Raw genomic sequence first — 22,581 nt, 5'->3', positions numbered from 1 at the left:
TCCTCGCCGAAGAAACTTGGAGGATGAAGAGAACATGTTTGGAAGGCTCAAGTTCACCATGCCAAAGTTCAAGGGTGAAGAGGATGCCGAGGCCTGCCTCTCATGGGCACTCAAGGTTGACAAGATATTCCGCATCCACAACTACTCCGTTGCCAAGAAAGTGGCTATGGCGTCTCTTGAGTTTGAGGATTATGCCAACACTTGGTGGGAGCAAGTTCTCACTCTAAGGGAAGAAAAGGGTGAACCTCCAATTGACACTTGGGAAGAGATGAAGGAAGAGATGCAAGATCGCTTTGTCCCAACACACTACATGAACGACCTCTTCAATAAGCTCCAAAAGTTGAAGCAAGGCACCAAGACCGTTGAGGAGTTCTTCAAGGAGATGGAGTTAACTATGATGCGAGCCAATATCCAAGAATCTGAGAACCAAACTATTGCGAGATTCTTCAATGGCCTTAACTACCCCATCAAGAGGATTGTGGAGTTCCAACCATATTACAACATGGTTGAGTTGGTCCACCAAGCATCCAAGGCCGAGCGCCAAGTGAATGAGGACATCAATTACTCCAAGTCCAAGTCATACTTCGCCTCCAAGCTCGCTACATCAACTCCTACAACAAGTGTGAAGCCCGCCGTGTCCTCTACACCATCCAAGCAACCGACTATCCAAAGTCGCATGAAGCAAACGGTGTCCTCCACCGCCTCCTCTAAGGCATCTACGGGACCCTCTAATGTCACTTGTTTCAAGTGTGGCACCCAAGGCCACAAGTCGTTTGAGTGCAAGAATACCAAGGTCATGATCACCATGGAGAACAGTGACATAGAGACGTTAAGTGAAGAAGAATATGAAGCCCTTGTACAAGCCGCTGTCGCCAATGAAGAAGCTTATGAGGAAGAAAGTGGAGAAGACCATCTCTTATGTGAGCATGACCCAAGTCCTTCACTTGTGGTCACAAGGGTGCTAACAACTCAACCTCAAGCTATGGAAGACCAAAGGTGCAACATCTTCCAAACCCGTGCCGGTATTGGTGGCAAGTCGATCAAGGTCATCATCGATGGAGGAAGTTGCCATAACCTTGCAAGCACCGAATTGTGTGAGAAGCTCAACCTCACCCTCCGCAAGCATCCTCATCCTTACCATATCCAATGGTTGAGTGACAAGGGCAGCATCAAGATACAACATACCGTCACCGTCAACTTCAAGATTGGACCTTATGAAGACACTATTGAGTGTGACGTGGTGCCCATGACGGTGTGCCACATGTTGCTTGGCCGCCCTTGGCAATTTGACAAGAAGGCTATACATGATGGACACTCCAATGCATACACCTTCAGGGTCAAGGACAAGAAGTTCGAGCTACGCCCGATGACTCCTAGCCAAATCAACGCGGACAATGTGAAGGCTTTAGCGAGGGCACAACATCGCACCCACCATAGTGAGATGAGAGGAGAGGGAGCGACCCACCAAAAAGATAGTGAGCGCCACAAGCCATATATGAGTGAGACAAAGAGTGTCCTCCTAGCCACCAAAAGTGAGTGGAGAGAAGTGCAAGAGAACCCATCCACCATATTGCACTATGTGCTCATTTGCAAGGGACCATCGTCGGCGACTAACGACTTAACCAACATTCCTTCGTCTTTGTTGTCTCTTTTGAAGGAGTTCCAAGATGTCTTCCCCGACGAGCTCCCTCATGGGCTTCCACCGCTTCGAGGCATCGAGTACCGCATCGACCTCATACCCGGCGCTCCGCTCCCAAACCGCGTCGCCTACCGCACCAACCCCGAAGACACAAAGGAGATCCAATGCCAAATTCAAGATCTCCTCGCTAAAGGGTACGTTCGTGCAAGCCTTAGTCCTTGTGCCGTCCCCGTGATTCTTGTGCCTAAACCGGATGAGACGCAACGAATGTGTATGGATTGTCGCCCCATCAATGCCATTACCGTTCGTTACCGCCATCCCATTCCGTTTTTAGATGACATGCTTGATGAGTTAAGTGGTGCCACGATTTTCTCTAAAGTCGATTTGCGTAGTGGCTACCACCAAATCCGCATGGCAATTGGTGATGAATGGAAAACGACATTCAATACCAAGCTTGGTCTATATGAATGGCTTGTTATGCCTTTTGGTCTCTCCAATGCTCCATCCACTTTTATGCGTCTTATGAATCACATCTTGCGACCTCTCATTGGCAAGAGTGTGATTGTCTATTTCGATGATATTCTCATTTATAGCAAAAATCTCGAGGATCATGTGCAACATGTGAGAGAAGTCTTATGCATCTTGCGTCATGAGAAGCTTTATGCAAACCTCCCCAAGTGCACCTTTGCTCAAAACAAGTTGGTTTTCCTTGGATTTGTGGTTTCCGCTAATGGGATTGAAGTTGATTCTTCCAAGGTGGAGGCCATCCACAATTAGCCTACTCCTACAAATGTTGGTCATGTCCGAAGTTTTCATGGACTTTCCGGTTTCTACCGCCGCTTTGTGAAAGATTTTAGCACCATTGCTTGCCCTTTGAATGAACTTACCAAAAATAATGTTCCGTTTGTGTGGGGCAAGGCCCAACAAAATGCTTTTGATGAGTTGAAGAAACGCCTTACCGAAGCTCCCCTTCTTGTCCTTCCAAACTTTGCAAAAACTTTTGAGATTGAGTGTGATGCGAGTGGACTTGGTATTGGTGGCGTTCTTATGCAAGAGGGCAAACCCGTGGCATATTATAGTGAGAAGTTGGATGGCGCACGCCTCAACTATCCTATTTATGACAAGGAGCTCTATGCTTTGGTGCGTGTTCTTGAAGTTTGGCAACACTATCTTTGGCCAAAAGAGTTTATCATCCATTCTGACCATGAGTCTTTGAAGTATTTGAAAATCCAACACAATTTGAACAAACGACATGCAAAATGGGTTGAGTTCATTGAGTCCTTCCCGTATGTAATAAAATACAAGATGGGCAAGGACAATGTAGTGGCGGATGCTCTTTCCCGCAAAAACACCCTTTTGCTTACTCGCTTGGATTTTCATGTCTTGGGACTTGAAGAGATCAAAGAAATCTATCCTTCCGATTCTTTCTTTGCACCGATATTTGAAAAGTGTTCCATTGAACGAGGATTTGAAGATTTCTATTTGCATGATGGCTAGTTGTTTAAAGCTAACAAGATTTGCATAGCCGAGTCTTCTCTTCGAAAGTTGCTTTTGCAAGAGTCACATAGCGGTGGCATCATGGGACACTTTGGACGTGACAAGACACTCTCGATGCTATCCGCTCATTACTATTGGCCAAAGATGAAGCGGGATGTGGAGCGCCTATGCAACCGTTGCACTACATGCCTTCAAGCTAAGTCCACCACCAACCCTTATGGTCTTTACACTCCATTACCTATTCCATATGCACCATGGACCGATATAAGCATGGATTTTGTACTAGGGTTGCCTCGCACCAAACATGGTCATGATTCGATCTTTGTGGTAGTGGATAGGTTCTCTAAGATGGCACATTTCATACCTTGCCATAAGACCGATGATGCTTCACACATTGCTTCATTGTTTTTCAGGGAAATTATTCGCCTACACGGAATACTGGCAAGCATTGTGTCGGATCGCGACGTCAAGTTCATGAGCTATCTATGGAAGTCGCTCATGGCCAAGTTTGGAGTGAAGCTCTTTTTCTCATCATCATCCCACCCGCAAACGGACGGACAAATGGAAGTGGTCAATAGAAGCATCTCCACCCTTCTACGCATACTCGTGAAGAAAAACTTGAAGTCATGGGAAGAGTGCCTTCCGCACGTGGAGTTCGCCTACAACAGAGCCACGCACAAGACAACATCACGGACCCCCTTCATGATCGTCTACGGCTTCGACCCTCCCACGACACTCGACATCTTACCACTAGCCCTTCATGAGAGGACGAACATGGACTTCGACAAGCGCACCACCGCTATGAAGAAACTACATGAAGAAACAAGAGCGACCATACAAGAACATGTGCTTCGTCAAGCTGCCCGCCTCAACGCCAAGAAAAAGGAAAGAATATTTGAAGAAGAAGACCTCGTTTGGATCCACCTCCGGAAGGAAAGATTCCCTCATGAGCGCAACTCAAAGCTCAAGCCAAGAGGAGATGGCCCCTTCAAGGTCCTCAAACGCATCAACAACAACGCCTACGTCATCGACATCCCGACCTCCAAGTACTTGGTGAGCAACACGTTCAACCTCTCGGACTTATCGCCATATCATGGAGATGAGGAGGAGCACGAGTCGAGGACGACTCTTTCCCAAGGGGGGGAGATGATGTAGCCCCGCTCACCGACGACACTACACCAAGACCAACAAGTCCCCCTAGTGGACCAATGACACAGGCTCGAGTTAAAGCGCTACATGATAAGGTGAACTCGCTCCTCACCACCCTTGATCTCGGTACACCTTTGGATGGAATGCTACCTCATGCCGATGTGCTTTGTGTCATTAGGTACAAGGTGCATCAAGACCACGGAGAGGAGGACACACCATGGTCAAGGGAAGGAGAGGAGCAGCGGGACTTGAAGAGGGACATGAAGCTGGACCCGACGTCGATCGAAGCGCGCGAAGGAAGAGAAGGAGCTGGCCGGCCTAGGACCCGGCCGACCGGTCCCACGACCGTACCACCCGGTCCCAGCCTCGGTCGATCGGGCGGCACACCAGATTTCCCTCGGTTGGCGCCCGGTCTCAGGCCCGGTTGGGACCGGCCAGGCCGGTCACAGGCCCGGTCAGACCGGCCCACAGACCGGACTGTGCGGACTGACTTGACCCGACCGGCCCAAGTCGACCCCACCTCATACCTGTTCGACCCATGACGACTTGTGGACCTATATAAGCACTTGTGTTGCCCCTTTTCCTCTTCAGACTTAATTTGAGCTTAAACACTACTTTGAGCTTTGTCTCCCTAGGGTTAGCATCCCTTTGTAATCAAGGCACTCTTGTTGTGGATCTGGATATTTGTGAGTGAGATTCTAGTGCAACCCACTCTCTCTCCCTCACCAATCTCCTTTCTCCAACACCAATCTCTCACCGGGAATTCAACCTTCGCGTCTCTTCCGGGTGATTCTATTGGCGTGGTCCATCGAGCCACGGGGGTAAGTATCGGGTGTATCGGGTTGGTGTGCGTGTGTTCTTCTCGAGATCTTATCGTGTTCTTCGCGTTCTTCACCTTCCCCACCTTTTCCCCTTGGATTTTGGGTCAAATCGCGAGATCGGGCCAAACCCTAGATCTCAGATCTCATCAATTCAGAATCCCACCTTTTTCAATAAAGCTTTCATCTTTCATCCGCAATATTCTGATTGCATCTTTAGTTCTTACTTGTTCTCGATTTCAGGTAGGAATTAAGACCCTCGTTGGTCAGGCTGATCGCGCATCCGCAAGATCAGTAACTCCCGGAGATTGTCCTAGCGATTGCATTGGCGCACGAGCTTTGCCCGTGTAGTCGGATCGTCAAGCACGAACTCAACGAAAAAATCGATCTATCCACATCTCATCGAAAGATTGGCCACCTTTGCCCTATCACGATAAATTTGAATCTTGACAAGTTCTCGAAAGAAAAATTGATTCACATATGGTCTATCATGTATGAACATTATTGGGATTCAAACTATTCATAGATGGCCAACACTTGTGCAGGGGGTCCTCTAATGTGCACTACTTTCCATTAGCACCGATAAATTTGAATCTTGAAAAGTTCTCATCAAAAATTGCTTCACACATATGCCCTATCATGTATGAACATTATTGGGATTCAAACTATATATAGATGGCCAATACTTGAGCAACGGGGTCCTCTAGTGTGCACTAGTTTCCATTAGCACTGGTAAGCTTGAATTTTGACACTATATTCAAGAGACTTGTCTCGCGATTGTTGTCCTATATCATGCATATATGAACATTTTTTGGATTCAAATTTTATAGATGGCCAACACTTGCTAAAGGGCGGGGGTCCTCTAATTAATGTGAACCAGCTAGATTCCATTAGCACCGATAAACTTGAATTTTGACAAGTTCTCGAAAAAACTTGCTTCACAATATAATATGACATACCACATGTGTATAAACATTCTTGTGATTCAATCTATAGATGGTGGCAAACACACTTGCACAAGGCTCGGGGTCCTCTAATGTGTGCAATAGTAGTTTCGATTAGCATCGACAAAGTTGTATTTAATTTTGAAAGTTCTCAAAAAACTATGCATATGGCCTATCATGTATGAACATTCATGCGATTCAAACTAAATGGCCAACAATTGCGCATCAAGGGGGTCATCTATAAATATGTGCACTAGTGTACATTTAACACAGGTAAACTTGAATATATATATTATTAGATCGGGTTATTAGCTAGCTTGGGGTTATGTGTTTTAAGTAGGTTTTGATTATCTTGGGTTAGTTATACATATATGGTTTAGGGTTAATGGCACATTTAATTCAATTAGAGGACCGCGAGGCCCCCAGCTGGCCTGCTTGATGCGCAATTAAGTGTCATTGGCCTATGTTTACGCAATTAGGGTTAGGGTTAGCGTTTAGGGTTTAGAGTTTTAGTGTTTAGGGTTTAGGGTTTAGGGATTAGCTAGGGATTAGGGTTTAGGGTTAGGGTTTAGGGCTTAGGGTTAGGGTTTAGGGTTTAGGGTTATTAGGGTTGAATTTTAACTTGTTGTGAATTAAAATAAAACTTTTTTAATTATTTGTGTGCTACAATTAATCAAAACTAGATCGATCGAGTGCGCACGCATTATTAGAGGCACTCACGCATTTGCGCATAAAGTGCATGCATATGTTTGTTGTGTTCTAGCCACCAACGATAGATCGAGAGAGAGAGATTGCAATCCCCAAGAATATGTTCAAATATATATAGAACTTGTAAAAATTCAAGTTAATTAATTCATCAGCTCTAATTATATAATTAATTACTGAATCTGAGGGATATTCATGCATGATCGATATATATAGGCCATATAAATATTAATTGGGGTTAATCTAGGGTTTGCTAGTGATGTGTACGCACGCTTCTATTCCTGTAGACAGTGTTGGGCCTCCAAGAGCAGAGGTTTGTAGAATAGCAGCAAGTTTCCCTTAAGTGAATCACCCAAGGTTTATCGAACTCAGGGAGGTAGAGGTCAAAGATATCCCTCTCAAGCAACCCTGCAATTAAGATACAAGAAGTCTCTTGTGTCCCCAACACACCTAATACACTTTTCAGATATATAGGTGCACTAGTTCGGCGAAGAGATAGTGAAATACAAGTAATATGGATGATTATAAGTAGTAATTGCAATCTGAAATAAAAAATGGCAGCAAGCGAACATGTAGCGGAACTTGTTGGAAACGGTGTTTCAATGCTTAGAAATAAGGCCTAGGGATCATACTTTCACTAGTGGACACTCTCAACAATGATCACATAATTGAATAAATAAATGCTAATCTCAAACACTCTCTTGTTGGATAACAAACACCATTCATTGTGTAGGGCTGCAAAAACACACCTCAAGCCGGAGTAAACAAGCTCCACAACGTCATAAAGGAATCACACACGATGCGCACACTGTCACCATCACACTGTGGAGAGTGAATCCGGAGTTCATATTAAAGTAACCTCTAAAGTGCATAATAGACTAGAGTAACATCTACATATTCAACTAGATTACAAAGCTCATGATCACATAAAGATCACACCATGGGAGAGAGAGATGAACCACATAGCTACCGGTAGAGCCCTCAGCCTCGGGGGAGAACTACTCCCTCCTCATCATGGGAGACAGCAACGGCGATGAAGATGGCGGTGGTGTCGATGGACACTACAAGAAATATGGTGACTTGCGACCCTCCATATTGGTCACTGGAAGGTCATTGTGCGCCATCTATGACCACGTCATGACCAATAACTATTGGTCGACAGTTGAGCGTCACTGACGGCGCACAACGACCTTTTTATTTAAATGGTCGTAGAGAATTACGACCAAAATTGATGGTCATAAATTCTATGACCAAAATTTTGGTCAAGGGCTGGCCTGCCTGTCCACATCAGATCCAACGTGGCAAATCCTACGTGGAAGATGTGTGACCAAACCAAATGGTCCTAAATCGAAATCAGCCCAGTCCATTTTAGCCATCTAAATGGGCCAAATCTTACATTTCAGCCTTTTTCTAGGCCTTATCCTTTCAACACATATTTCCATTTTGGGCCTCAGCCTTTTCACAGCCCGTACAATTTTCCGCTCTAGCCTTTTTACATTCCACTATATTTTGGGATTTAGCCTTTTTCACATTTTATTTATTTTCTAGGCTTCGGCCATTTTACATTCTCTTATCTATTTAGGCCCAACTCGTCAAGTTCTTATTTCTCAAGAATACAAGAATGACAAAAATTTCATATGGAACAAGAGCATACAAAATTCTTAAAATTGTAGTGAAAATTAGAACACGAAATTCTTGAAATAATAAGCAAAATTAGCTTATTAGGTCTTTACATAGTGCTCATAGAACCAGATACGCTTACTACAATATAACTGGACTAATTACAAGTGGCAGCGAATGTGCTTAGTGAAGCTTCGGGCTCCAAATTTCTTCGACTTAGAACTCCTGTAAAGAAGAGGAAATGCCATAATTTTAGAGCTTTGATGGAACGGGATATTTAGTAACATGTACCCTGTATATCTACTATACTAAACCTTAACAACTTCCTTTTTTCTCAGATTTTTGGATTTTTTTTGGACTATGTCATTAGCTGACACGTGTTATAGTGTGCATCACTCCGGCTCCGCGTGTAATTCTGGGGGTACCTTGCTCTTTCTTCTATTTTGGCTCCCCATGATTTTCCATGCCGTGTGTACTTCTGGGTGCGGGTAGTCTTTTCATCTGCCTGTTGCGTCGTGGGCCTTGATTACTTCACAGTAACCACCGCTTTGACTCAATTTTAGTCTGTTTGGTGGCAACGCGTGGCCTTCTAGAATAGAACTCCTCCACGTCTTTCTCTCCTCATCTCATATCGCTCAACGTCCGGCACAAGGACAAAAATTCTTATGCACCCATGGAGAGGCAGCGACGGCCGTGCGTCGTTGAGGGAATCGGCGCCCTACTCCCTTTCGCAGGCGGTTGGCGGCGCGGTGGAGCCGGTCAGCCCCCTCCTCTCCCTCTAGAGGTGTCTTTCTTCCTCTAAAAACGATGGATTTATCTTCTCCCCATCACCCAGCTCCATGGGGCGACCACTCACGGGCGGCGCGGCGATGTGCGGGTGGAAGGGCCGCTGGCGGCGCCAACGACGCGCGGGACGGCGGGCGACGGCGCGTCCACGCGCGCCGGCGGGTGGCGAGCGGCGACGCGCGCGCCGGCGGGCGGCGCGAACGACGAGCAGCCAGTGGCGGCGGGCCGCCAGCGGCCATGGGCTGCGGGCGGCTAGCGGCGACGCGCGGTGGGGAGGAGGGCGCCGGAGTCCAACTCGCCCTCTTGAGGAAGCGCATCCATGGGCGCCCTCTTCTCCCTCCCTCTCCGCTCCCTCCCTGGCCGCTCTGGTGCGGGCGGCGCGTTCTCTCCCTCCTGAGTTAGCTGGTGGCGTAGGGGACGAGTTCGGCGTCTTACTCTCCTTTCCAAGGCAGCTAGCATCAGGGAGGAGGGCACCGGCGTCCAACTCGCCCGGCCGAGGAAGCGCAGCCATGGGATGATTCCACGGCTGGTGCTCTCTTCGGGATGCCTCTACCGCCCGGTACATCATCGTCCCCATGGTGATCCATCCGCCTCCCCCCATTAGTACCGGTTGTGTCTTCTATATTTTTTTACATATGTGTGCTGCTGCTGTCCGCAACAATCAGAACTTTATTTACTTTCCTTTGTAAGCAGTAATCTATTGCAGCTGATTCAATTATACGGATTGACAATTGACGGTAGATGTCTTTGAAGGAAAATGATAATATTCGTCTCTTCAATCAACTGCAATCAAACTGAACAATACTTTCTATAACCATCGATGTTCTCCTCTGATGTATATGCAGATGGTAATAAACTGCCTGATAGGCTGATATTGCAGGGAGCTTCTGAATCTTCTACCAACTCAATGTATACTTTACCTGTTGTCATTGGAACCTCTCGGTACCTTCTAATTATCTATTGTTCAGTGATATTTCTGATGAGAAGCTAATTAGCCTATAAATTCTTTTGCAGGTCCGTAGACCAAAAATCCTAGAGAAGGTCATTGTGCTAAGTCTAAGCAGTTCTTTCATCAAATAGCACAGCCATTCATTTTGCTCATCATGTGGTGAATCCTTCCAATTTTCCACAGGTGTTTGACTCTTTTACAACTTTTTCGAATCTGGTTATTCTATTATGCAGTTAGATCAGGTTGGCGTTACCAGAGATAAAATTTGTACACTTGGTTAAAGCAAGCTATTTGGCTATTGGTCTTTTAACTGTGATTCAAGGATTCATGTACATCTCAAGATAAAAATATGAAGCTATAACTCTTATGCATGCTCAGGTTTGGTGTAAGTGCTTACGTAAGTCACTATCTTCTTTTACCATGTGACAATATTTTGTACATCGAGCGTCAATGCTAAGGGAAATATACTTAAGTTTATTTAACCCGGTTAATGATAATAAAAAGTTGTTTCTTCGATGTAAATGTAGGACCGAGAACACTCATTTTTTTTCAATCAGATTGCGCAACTGAGGACTTTAGAAATTTATTAGGAGGCTTTCCTTTGGGAAGTATCTGTTTGTTTTATTACATCTGCACCGATTTGTTGGTCTGATGGTCAGCTTAAACTAAATAAAAGAGTTAGGAGTATTTTAGTTGGCAGGGAAAATATTAAGTTTATTCTGTTAAGTTGAAAAGATTGCAAACATGCTGTTCTACGTATTGATATGTGGTTCTTGATTTCCCACTAAGAACAGACTTCCATTTTTTTATTACGTATTGGAAAACATACCGAGAAGTTCCTTCTAGGATATTTCCTCCCAAACATAAACCAATCAGTACCTAAGGTTGCACACAGAGCTAAACCTAGCAGTAGCTAAGGTTTCACATAGAGCTAAACTTAGTACTACCTGAGATTTCCCATAGAGCTAAGGAATTACGAAACCCAACAAAAAACACAATCAAAAGAACTCTCTTTTTTGTTCTGTTGTTACCATTTTGAAGCTCGGAGCCAGTATTTATGATTTATCACATTTACTTTCAACAGTGGTCTGTAATATTTTCCTGAAGTTCAGCTATTTTGTTCAAAATAACCGATTCACATGCAGAATCTGATTTAAAGAGTAGAATTTTGCAACTTCTTTTAAGTAATGCTACGTATGAATGTCAGTTGTCAGGTTCAACTTCTCAACGAGTTGACATCTTCGAAGAAAATTATGAAGAATAAAAAAAGAGCTAGCGCATGTACATGTGATTCTTTAAATTTATTCCTTCGAGCTGTTAGCTGCTGGATCATGTCGTCGTGATTTTTCCTCAGGTTTCAGCAGCTCAGTCATCTTTTGACAAGGAGATCACGCAAGGAAAAGAGAAGCAAAATCACCACAATTCCAGTAAACATGCAGAATTGAAGGATGAGATAAAGAGAAGAAAAAACCTGTTGGTTTCTCTTCCTCACTCCACACAACAGGTGGATCTGCGGCCATGGAGTCTGGATGTCGCTGCGACTCCGTTGACCCTGTGGTCGACTTTGCCGAACAGCCACAATACGAATAGGGTTGCGGCTACCGTCCCCAAGATTGTGCATCCAGCCCCAGTTCCGGTTTGCCAGGATGGCGCAGCCAGCTCCAGTTCCGGAGCTTCACTGCTGCCGGCAGGTGTGCGTTTCCCTTCTAAGAAAATATGTGCATATATTGCAGGAGGTTGAGTACATGTTATTTTGTTCAGTTAGCTCTGAGAGAATGAACTGAGAGAAGGCTTTTTTTGCAGGTTGTTCATCTTCTTATTTGGTAAATAGTTCTTCAGTTGTGTGAACGTTCCTCAGTTTCGGCTCCAAGAAAAGGAGAAGGTATGTATACAATTTCTATGCTGTGCTCTTACTCATTACATGTACCATTCCCGTTTTCTCTTTCAATCAGCTACCCTATTTTCCAGATCCTTTCATTTGGGTTAGAAATAATAATATAGTGTCAGATTCAGACTATCGAGTAAGCAGTAGTAAGTTGAGTAGATATGGCATCCGGCACTGGTGGTGGTAGCATAGAAGAGCGAGCGACACGGCTCCTTTTTTTCTGGCTTTCTCACTGTCTAAAAAAAGAGGTTTGGGTTGTTTTTTAGATACAGAGAAAATACCACAGTTTTAGGAATACTGCAGTATTGATAATGTAGTTTTAGTTGACAGGCAAAAAGTTCGCAATATTTCATGCTTCAGTTTTTTTTTTTTAAACTGTAGTATTCTCAGAATGCATTAAAAATGCAGAGCTGCCAAACGGGGCCGAAGTTTGTAGACAGACTGGTTTGCTTCTCTTGATTTTGAAATTTATACAACCAATTTTTTAAGTTTGTAGGTAGGCCTGGTTTGCTTATCTTCCTTCTGAAATCTGAAATCAGATCTGAGTCAATCCAATGTGTTGCAACAAACCAGTCAGAGCTCTTTTTCGTAGCACGTGCTTCGCAACAAGACTGTTCAGATAATGTCATAGTAATGCGCCTGATGCAATAGTTTAAATTCTTTGTAGACTCATTTATGTTTTACTTATGACCAATAGTAATATTCCGGTGTAGATTTTCCTGCCAGAAAAATTCTTTCCCAGTTTCCTTTGCCACACACAAGAATCATTTCCTGAAACTGAATGTATTAAAATGCTTCCCAGAAGTACAGTTGTTAATTGGACTATATATTTGAATAACTTCTACTCAGATGATTTTCATTTTCAGTACCAGCAGAGCACTTCCCCGTAAGTTCAGAGTTCCTCCATGTTTTTGTTTCGTTCGTCGCCAACAGGTAGCCACGTGTTGTGTTTTTCTCAAGTTCGTGTTGAACTACTTACTTTTCTCGCTGTCTGTACAAATATCAGACTGAAGATTTGTAGAATTCCAATAGATCAACATTATCAGATGTTGCAAACTGATCTTATGTTTTTCTTTTTCTTTTTGAATGGTCAGTTTTCAATTCCATGTCTTGCAGTCCGTAAGAGGATTTAGACTTACCAGAACTGCAAGAACTGCAACAGCGAGCGTAAATGCCAAAGGTGCCCTGATTGCTTTAACTACATCCTCTAGAACAATAGGGGAAAATGTCGAATGTATGAATACCCATGTTATGACATGGCGAGCTTTCACATTGCAAAAGCCTTGATGTTTAGGGAAACGGTAATGGATTAGTTGATATTCTGTCGTCTATGGGACTACAAACTGTCAATTTGAGCTTACTACTTGATTATTTTGATTTTTCTGTGGAAGAAACAAAAACAATCTTTTTTTGCAGATTAGTATTATTTTTTCCTGGCCTGCTAGCCTCCTTCATTGTAACTTGATTTCGATATGATAATTTCGGGGAAAAAAACTGTTGGTCATATGTTGTTCCTTCCGTGCGCTTCTGCAGGTTTTTGCCGCTTGGCGGCGGTGAGGCGTGCCCCCTTATGGTTCGTCGTTTCCGGCGTCAAGGTATGCGGGTTTCTCTGCTTCTCTGTCTGCTTGATTCTATTTTCTTTTATTTCTGGACTGATTTGGTGTGGATTTTTTACTTCGCTTTTGTGGCAGAAGGACGGGATGTCAATGATGGGAGACGAGATTGACTACATGAAGGAGCCACTGCAGCAGAAGATGCAGGAGCAGCCACACGATGCTGACACGGCGGTGGCGTTGTTGAGCCTCTTCCTGGAATCAAACCTGAACGAGATGAAGCTAGGAGAGGGCGGCCCCCAGGTGGAGATGTACTGTGCCGCCAAATCATACATTTTTGAGGTTTCTATGGGGATCCTTCAGGTGTTCCTCAACTTTCGTCTTTAGATGATGAATGTGATTCTTCTGCTGGTTGGCTTGAGCACAAGGGCCATTCGAGATCACAGGGAGGAAGCACTGTTGGCCTTGCTAACGGCCGGTCCATGTATTCGTGCTCTATGCAACATTGGGCTATTCTACATGTGGATTTGGTGTGTTTTGTTGAACCTGATGTCTAAATTTGAGTGTTTCTATATATGTGGCCTGTACGAGGTTGGTTTTCTGATTTCAGAACTAGAGAATGTTCCATTGTGATAACTTGAGTGTTTCTATATATGTTTCAGAACTTGAGTGTTTCTATATATTGAACTGGAGAATGTTTCAGAACTTGAGTGTTTCTATATATGTGGCCTGGCCTGTTTCTATATATGTGGCCTGTACATGCAAGTCTGGCTTCTTCCACTCCGGCAGTTGGATCTGGGTAGCCACGCGGTCAGCTGGCCATCATCAACAAAAGGCGAGACAAGATTGTTGTTGTTTTGTGCTGCTTGAGCTCTCCGACGTGTCTGCCAAATTGTTGACCTCAGCCGTGGTATGGCATCTTCGGCCATTGCGATTAAATACCTACACGCTCTATATGTCACGGGCGCGGCTCTTATTTCATCAGTTCAATATCTCTAGCAGTATGACATAGATGGAGTTTCAGGATTGTGGCAATTTTTTTTTTGAAACGAGCGGATTGTGGCAATTTAGTGCTCCTGTAACTCTATCAAGTTATCCAAGAAGTAGAATTTTCTTCTAAATTCAGTACCAACTTCTGGTACTCAGGTAAGATTGAACTGGAGTCTAAGGTCTCACGTCAGGTGTGCTATAAAATATTCATTCCAGCCCAGGATGTCACCACTGATGAAGAACCATAGTCTTGGACAGGAGAAGAAACAGATTACCCTTGGGTGAAAGATGATGCAACAGCGCCATCCATCAGCCCTGCCAGTGAGCGCTGAACCTACAAGAGGGAATGGGCATAGTGATATGCCATGTTGTTTAATTTTAATTTGCTGCCTTGATCTGACGTTGCTCCCTTTACTGATAACTTCTTCTAAATTGGTGATTGTTGGATGAAGTTGTTCCATTGTGATAACAAAGCTAAACTTCCGGTATATCTCTGCTGTACAATCACCAGAACACAAAAATTTTAGCAACAAATACAATTATGGATAGGGAAAATTAGAAGATGATCCAAACTAGGGTCTCCTGAATCTTCAGTAGGAGATAGAAAGCTGTACAAATTTATGAAACACAAATGTACAGTAGGTCTTAACAAATGATTACCTAGGGAGTGCTAATCAATTAATAGCTTTTGTATACAGATTCAAAGGGGTAATGCGTATGCTATTTTTGATTCTCTATGTTTTGTGAACGTGTTTGAGAGAAGAAAACCAGAAATAGGAAAAACATGCTTATGTTTCGAGTTGGTAATTAATTAAGAAATTGGTAGTTAGTTAAATTAATAACCAGGAACTGCTCTTCCCTTGGAATGTTCAGATAAAACCAGTACTTATGGTGGTGCAGATCTTCTTCTTCTTCTTCAAATATTTGCTCTTATGGAGCAAGGTAAGTGTGTTGGATGGTTCATCTTTGTCTAGATTAGGCAACTTACATAGCCGATTAAGACTGACCAATATTCTTTTTTGATGTGGCTGGTTCATGTCCTTGATTGCATAGAATATCCAACGTTTCTTCCGTTCCAGATTTTCTAATGGGCTCCTTCTGGCTGTAGCTCAGGAATTAAATATTTTAGGTTGTATGTTTTACCTCAGGAATTGAATATTTTGGAGCTCGAGAGATCAACAAGAAGTTCAGAGGTAAAAACACTGAAGACATCTAATGTACGTTAAGAGATCAACCTGGCCTAGGTCAATCTATCCTCAAGTATGGTGTGTGTCTTCGTTCCTTTAAACCAAGAGCAGTTTGTAGACAGCAACACCTGAAGGGTGATGCATTCAACAGTTATTGAGTTAGGACACCATTCATAAGAGATAAACTTCTTTCTTTTTTCTTTCTTCAGTTAGCAAATTCTATACAACCTTTCGAAACAAGTATACACAGCGTTACTTCTTAATCCTTTTATCAACGCTATTTAATTTACTCCATTTGGATCCAACAAAGTCTATAAAACCCCCTCAAGCCAAATGATGGATGTTTTTTTTCTAGGTATCATAGAAAAGTGAGTCTCCAATATTCATTTCTCAAGTACTGGTGCTGGCAATTTAAGTTCATGTTCTCAGTCTCCTTGCCGCGGGGGTACAAAACTCAGTGTGTCGCCCCACAGCGAGGCTAAGGTAGCTACCCCTGAAATGCATGTATTATGGATAGTTTATCCTCAAGTCTTTGTGATCATGCATTCTATATGAATGATGACGTTCTTCCTGTATGAATGATGATGTCCTCTTTCAAATACACTGTTCTAGCCTAAACACATCAGTTTGGTTCAATAATATATTGTCAACTACTGAATTGGGCCGCCTGTTTATCTTGCTCACATTCAATTCAGTAATGTTGGTCTCTTGCTTTACTTAATGCCATCGTTTGGTCTCAATTATTTCATATGAAAAAATGGTTTCTCCTGCAGTCAAGATTCTTGATAACAACATGCCTGAAAATTCTACCTCAACAAATAGGTGTAGCAGTGCACTTATCTCTTCCTCTGCCCAACAACGGCAAAGAAGCCGTCCAAGGTCTTGCCCTCCCTGTCTCAAGGGAAGAGCTGATACCGGGCGAGGACAACAATGCCGGCTGCTGATACCTCAAAGACAGAAGAACACCCGCAGCACCTATCTTACCATGCTATCCACTAATTAATTAACAATGTATATTAGTACCACTAGCTAATCGACAAACTATGTACTGGAGTACTATGTATTAAGCAACAATGCAAGATATTACCAGTAACTAATCTTCCTGCTATGTGATGTAATCCTATCAACTATGCAATCTTGTAGGAAGATGTATCAGTATAAGTGACTATAGTTAAGTAACAATGTATATTAGTACCGCTAGCTAATCGACAAGCTCTATGTACACGAGTACTATGTATTAAGCAAAAATGTAAGTTGGTACCAGTAACTAATCTTTCGGTTAGTTGATGTAATCCTAGAGGAAGATATATCAGTATAAGTGACTAATTGGTGTGCGTCCCCCCAGTACCATCACTTCTTAATACTGTTATGCATACAATGCAACCATTGTCATTGGCTCAAGGGTTTACCTGGCAATTCTAAGTAGAAGAATTTTCCGGTTAGTTGATGCAATTCTGTAGGAAGATATATCAGAATTTGTGTTTCTTTTCGTCGAATAGAAGAATTTTTCAATAATGCCCTTGATTTTCATTCTAAGTATACCTACTATCGTTGCAACCTTTTTAGTACCTTCAAGGGCACCACCTCTTGGACAACTTACGCCCTAACCTTAAAATATCAACTCGCTGCGACTTACAAAATAACGGATTCTTACTAAACAACAAAATTAACTAGATAATTACCATGATCCGGCGCGGCGTGCCGCCGCGCCCTTCTTTGCTAGTATCATTAAGTCAGCAAGACAATGTATAGGATCATGCATAGCATCATATCAGTGCAACGCTGGCTCTGAACCAAGATACATAAGCAGTTATAGAGTGATGCAATTCAAAAACATAGCAGCTGATGAATGTTTTTCAAACTGAATCTGCATGACGATAAATATTACCCGTAACAGTGCTGGTTGAACCATGCAAAAAGCTTGAAGGAATCGTCACCCAGCATTACTCCAACTTCAACGTCAATAAGCACAGCCTATGTTGTCAAGGTCATGCAAACTGATCAAATGAACACGTCAAAAACCAAATCAGCAGATGATGATATGCATATGGTTAGTATACCATACAATACCTGCAGTCTCCTAAGTAATCTGTGACCTTGAGCGCCACTTCTCCCTCCAGGTTAGCTAGTGAAATTAACATTCTTTCACTGTAAATACAGCAATACACATTCCAGTAAATAAAGGACTTCACAACAAACAGATACTTTGCAGTTTTGCTGCCATTTTTCGTACTGAGTACATAAAAAAGGTACACGGAATTAACAAGTTCCAAAACATGTGGATCCTTTTCTTGAAAACACCAGTTCCAGCAGATATTTACAATATATCAACAAAAATAAACTTTGGAACGAAGCAACTAGCAACTGTCAATGTTAAGCAAGAAAGAGACAAGACATTCATCTATGCTATGCAATGAAATGCTGGAAGACACAAAGATATACTGCCATTTGGCCTGAGGAATAACTCAAAAATAAGAAGTTAAAAGAGAATCACCTGGATAAGGATGAACAGCAATAACACTTCATCAGAAGGAGTTTTTCCTGAACCACAGAGCTCCTCATAAGGAGGAACTACTTGTTAGTTTTGTATAGCATGGGGACGTAACAGAAATAGGTAACAAAAAATAAAGAAACACATATGCAGAATGCAGATCTGTGACAAGTAAATAATAGTTGTCAGGAAGCAGACACGGATGCAAAGAATAGCTACATGGTTGAGAACATCCTTCACCTATTATGGACATACCAAGTATTTATTCGGCAACACACTAGAGATTGTGTAAACAGGTAACTGAGCCAGTGAGGTGGACGCAAGTACTGAACTTTGAATTCAGCATGGACAACAGGGAGTGTGTAAGACACTGAGCTAAATATGCCTACTGAGAAAAAATACCTCATCTACTTCAGATGTTTTCATAATACATAGACTGCAGCAGGTTTCCGTCAATTATGGAGGGAAATTAACATTATGGACTTTTTAACTATATAAGGCTTTTCTCTGAACTTTAGAAAAGCAAAGCATGATTTTCATCTCAAAACAAACATACGAGTCACAAGCATCATGCATGGACATGGAACAGCGAGCAGAGCATGATGTACCAACCATTTCTTTGAAGAGAAGAGAACGCTGCATCTTTTGCTGGCTAGAATAGACTACGAAAAATTAAACCCTGCATGGTGGGTGTGCGATCCTGTTTAACCCTGCATGTGTAAGCCAAAATTAAACGCGAGCATCATCATCCACTCCAGTCTACAAAAAAATCAAGGGATGACAAAGAATGAGAAGAACGCAAGAGAGGGTACTACCCAGTCGCCGTATCCTGTTAGAGGTCAAAGAGCTCGTTTTCCTCCACCCACTGACGAGGAGTTTCTCCAACGACCTGAAAGGTTCCCTGAGGTTATTATACATGTAAAGAAGTAGCGGTTACAGTATAAAGCACACTGAACATTTTTCTTATATATACTGAGTAAGTGAGTATAATAGTGCATTCACAACTTTTCGAAAGAAAACATGCAATTGGAGACGGTTAAAATTTGTTGCTTGATTTTTTTAACTCCACTTGCTGCATATAAATCTCCAAAGTACATAACCAAGAATATGAGAATGTCCTGTAGGAACCATGACAAAATCAAATAACTCTACTACTATTGCACTCAGAATGATAAACTCCATAGTGCACCTATCTACTGCTCTTACATCTGTAGCTAATCAACCACGAAGCTTCTAATAAACTGTCCAATGGATAACTACATAAAAGTGTGGAGATTAGTTCTGAAACATCTGTCTACTTTATTAGATATAATTCCTGCCGACAATTCTGTTGTTGAAGTTGCTGGTGACTACAAAATATGCAATTACAATGTACATAGCTAGTTAAAGGTCAAAATCTGGCTGCATTCTCAACGAATGTTAAGCTTATACAAAGTATATGTCAGCGAACAAACATCACATATGATACATCTTCATCAACAGAAACAAGAATTTTGGTGAGTTTTAAACTTGCTGCCTTTTTCTCGAACATAAACATGCCACTTGCAAGCAGATAACTACTGACTACTCAAACACATGCTGCATGCACACTTCAGCGAATCATACAGATCTCCATCATGTTGATTGATCAACATCAATCAGTAAACTGCCATACAAAAATATCCATGACACTACTACTGACTACTTAAACAGCCTCAATAAACTAACTTGCGTGCTGCACTAAATTACAATAAACTACTTGAGCAATAGCACTGGAAAACACATGTCATGTCCCATTTCTTTCAGTGCGACACAGAGTACTGACTTTTAGTGTTAAAACTTCAAGTAAAATTCAGTGGAAACGAGTTGATGTAGCTTTTTTCAGTGAGAAAGAGAGAACATATTTTAGTACAATTACACGATTTAAGTAACCATATTATTCATCATTTCAGCCGTAGACTAATGGAAACAAGAACCAGATACCGCACAGTATTCAATAAGGAACGATTTAGTAAATTCTAAAGGAGCACACGTTATGATGCACACCATGCAATCTTGTGTAATAGGGTGCGTACATTTTTGCGTGAAAATAGGGTTTCCTGCAGTTTGCAGTTTCTCCCCACTGAACTAGTCTGAATTGTTGCTGCAAAATAGTTTACCGAGCTTCTTCAGCTTTACAGAATACCTGCGCCAGCGAAGGTGTGGTGGAGGATGTGGTTGGTGCCCTAGTCATTGTAGTTGGGGCCACATGCGATGCAGATGACGGGCAGATTCGTTGTAGGCGCCAGCGATGGTGTTGAGGCCACGACGGTGAGCTTGGCAGCGCATGCGCCGATGCCGCTGGCGCGCGTGTAGCTCGTTGCAGCTGCTGACGAGGCACATCCCAGGCTTGGTGATGAGGTGGTGGAGCAGCGTGGCGTCAAATCCCCGGGAACGACGAAGATGTCACCGATGCTTAACTGCACGAGCCGCCGCGCCGGAGGGAGGAGAGGCAGCGGGTCGAGAGGAGCAGGGCGGCGTTGATTGGAGAGGAGGCGGCGGCGTGGATTGGATCTGGGGAGGTCGCGGCGGGCGGCGTTTTAGGGAAGAGAGAGGGGGCGGAAATGGGAGGGGGGCGAGGAAGGGAGGCACGGATGCAGGCGGCGGCAACATCTCGGCGGGCTCTCGGGCCGTCGTCGGTTCCGGAGCGGGGATTGGAGAGGAGCGGCTAGGGTTCCTGGAGACTGGAGAGTTTGGGTGGGGTTATTTGGGTGGTGTTGAGGATTTCACGAAAATACCCCTGGCCGTTTCGGTGGTACTGTGGGCTTTGTGTGCTATTTTAGTCATTTTAACGCCCAAAGTGGAGTGGGTCAAGCCGGGAGAAGTTGGCGCCGGAAGGCTGGAACCGAAATTTTCGGCCTAGAGCGAGGGAAATGGGTTTTACCCGGGAAATTCAGGCTATGTCTTATTTGGGTTTGGTGTGTGTACAACAATATAAACAGTTATATGATCATATTTAATGAAGTTTCAAAAAACATTTAATGTATTGGTTTGAAATTAAATATCATTAAAAAGATATATATATATATATAGGACTATATAAATAACATAAACTATCCACCTTTATTTCACTTTTCATCCTCATATGCAATAAAGTTGTTTCCATGGTCTTGACATATGCAACACGGTATGGAGTGGCGTCCAATGTATCTTACTCATAGTACCAAAGTTGTTCGCCTCATTGAGGTGTCGAATTAATGTCGTTCAATGTGTGGTCTCCACACGTCTACGTATCACCTAGGTGGTGCACATGACATGTACTCCCTCTATCTAAAAATTAATGTCCTAATTTTTTATTTATATGGATGTATCTAGAATTAAAATATGTGTTACATATTTCTGAATTTAGAAGAAAAAAATTTAGGACACTTATTTTTGGACGAAGGTAGTAACTCTTAATGTGTAGGTTCCGCTATCCAAGCATCTAATCATAGTTTGCCGCAGGGACATGACACGTAGGCAAAAACTTAACTAAGTATCTATTATTTAGCAAACCAAAAATTAGAAGCAACGACCATTTAAATTGGTCCTAGTCGGCTAAAATTAAGGTCGTACACCATGCCACTTAGGTCATGACCAATTCGTGTGATTAAATTGTGACTTTTCTAACTAGAATGGTCTTAAAAAATTAGGATATGGGTCCTCCCAAACGGCTTACGACTGTTTGCTGCAAAAAGGTCATAGAGTTATGACGAATTTATCGGTGGTCATTATAAGAAGGTCATTAGTTAACACATTTCTTGTAGTGGGAGATGACTCTGGGGGCAATTCCCCGTCCCGGCGGCGTGCCGGAACAGAGATTTTGTCCCCCGAACTTGGCTTCGCGATGGCGGCGGCTACGTAACTTTTCGTGGAATATGACTGATCTCCCTAGGGTTTTCGCTTCTGGAAGAATATATAGGCGAAGAGGCGGCGTCGGGGGAGCCAGGGAGTGGCCTCCCCATACTGGGCACGCCTGGAGGTGGGGCCGCGCCGCCCTATGGGGTGGCCCCCCTGCTGGCCGTCTCCGACTCTTCTCGATGTTCTGGAACCCTCCGTGGAAAATAGGGCCGTGGGCTTTTGTTTCGTCCAATTCGGAGAATATTTCCTGTGTAGAATTTCTGAAACCAAAAACAGCAGAAAACAGGAACTGGCGCTTCAGCATCTTGTTAATAGGTTAGTACCGGAAAATGCATCAAAATGATATAAAGTATGAATAAAACATGTAGGTATTGTCATAAAACTAGCATGGAACATAAGAAATTATAGATACGTTGGAGACGTATCAAGCATCCCCAAGCTTAGTTCCTACTCTTCTCGGGTAGGTAAACAATGAAAAGAATAATTTCTAAAGTGACATGCTACCAACAT

The 22,581-nt window shown here is 43.1% G+C and overlaps 1 long non-coding RNA gene across 1 annotated transcript; it reads left to right on the top strand.

The window, feature by feature from the left end:
- Positions 1 to 15,494: 15,494 nt before the first annotated feature.
- LOC127295110 (uncharacterized) lies at positions 15,495 to 16,819 on the top strand. The gene is made up of 2 exons (XR_007847533.2): positions 15,495 to 15,728; positions 16,496 to 16,819. It is a non-coding gene; the product is annotated as an uncharacterized lncRNA (long non-coding RNA).
- The last annotated feature ends 5,762 nt before the right edge of the window (positions 16,820 to 22,581 follow it).

The sequence above is a fragment of the Lolium perenne genome, chromosome 4, assembly GCF_019359855.2.
Source record: "Lolium perenne isolate Kyuss_39 chromosome 4, Kyuss_2.0, whole genome shotgun sequence".
NCBI lineage: Eukaryota > Viridiplantae > Streptophyta > Magnoliopsida > Poales > Poaceae > Lolium > Lolium perenne.
This window is presented reverse-complemented; position numbering and strand designations above follow the sequence as displayed.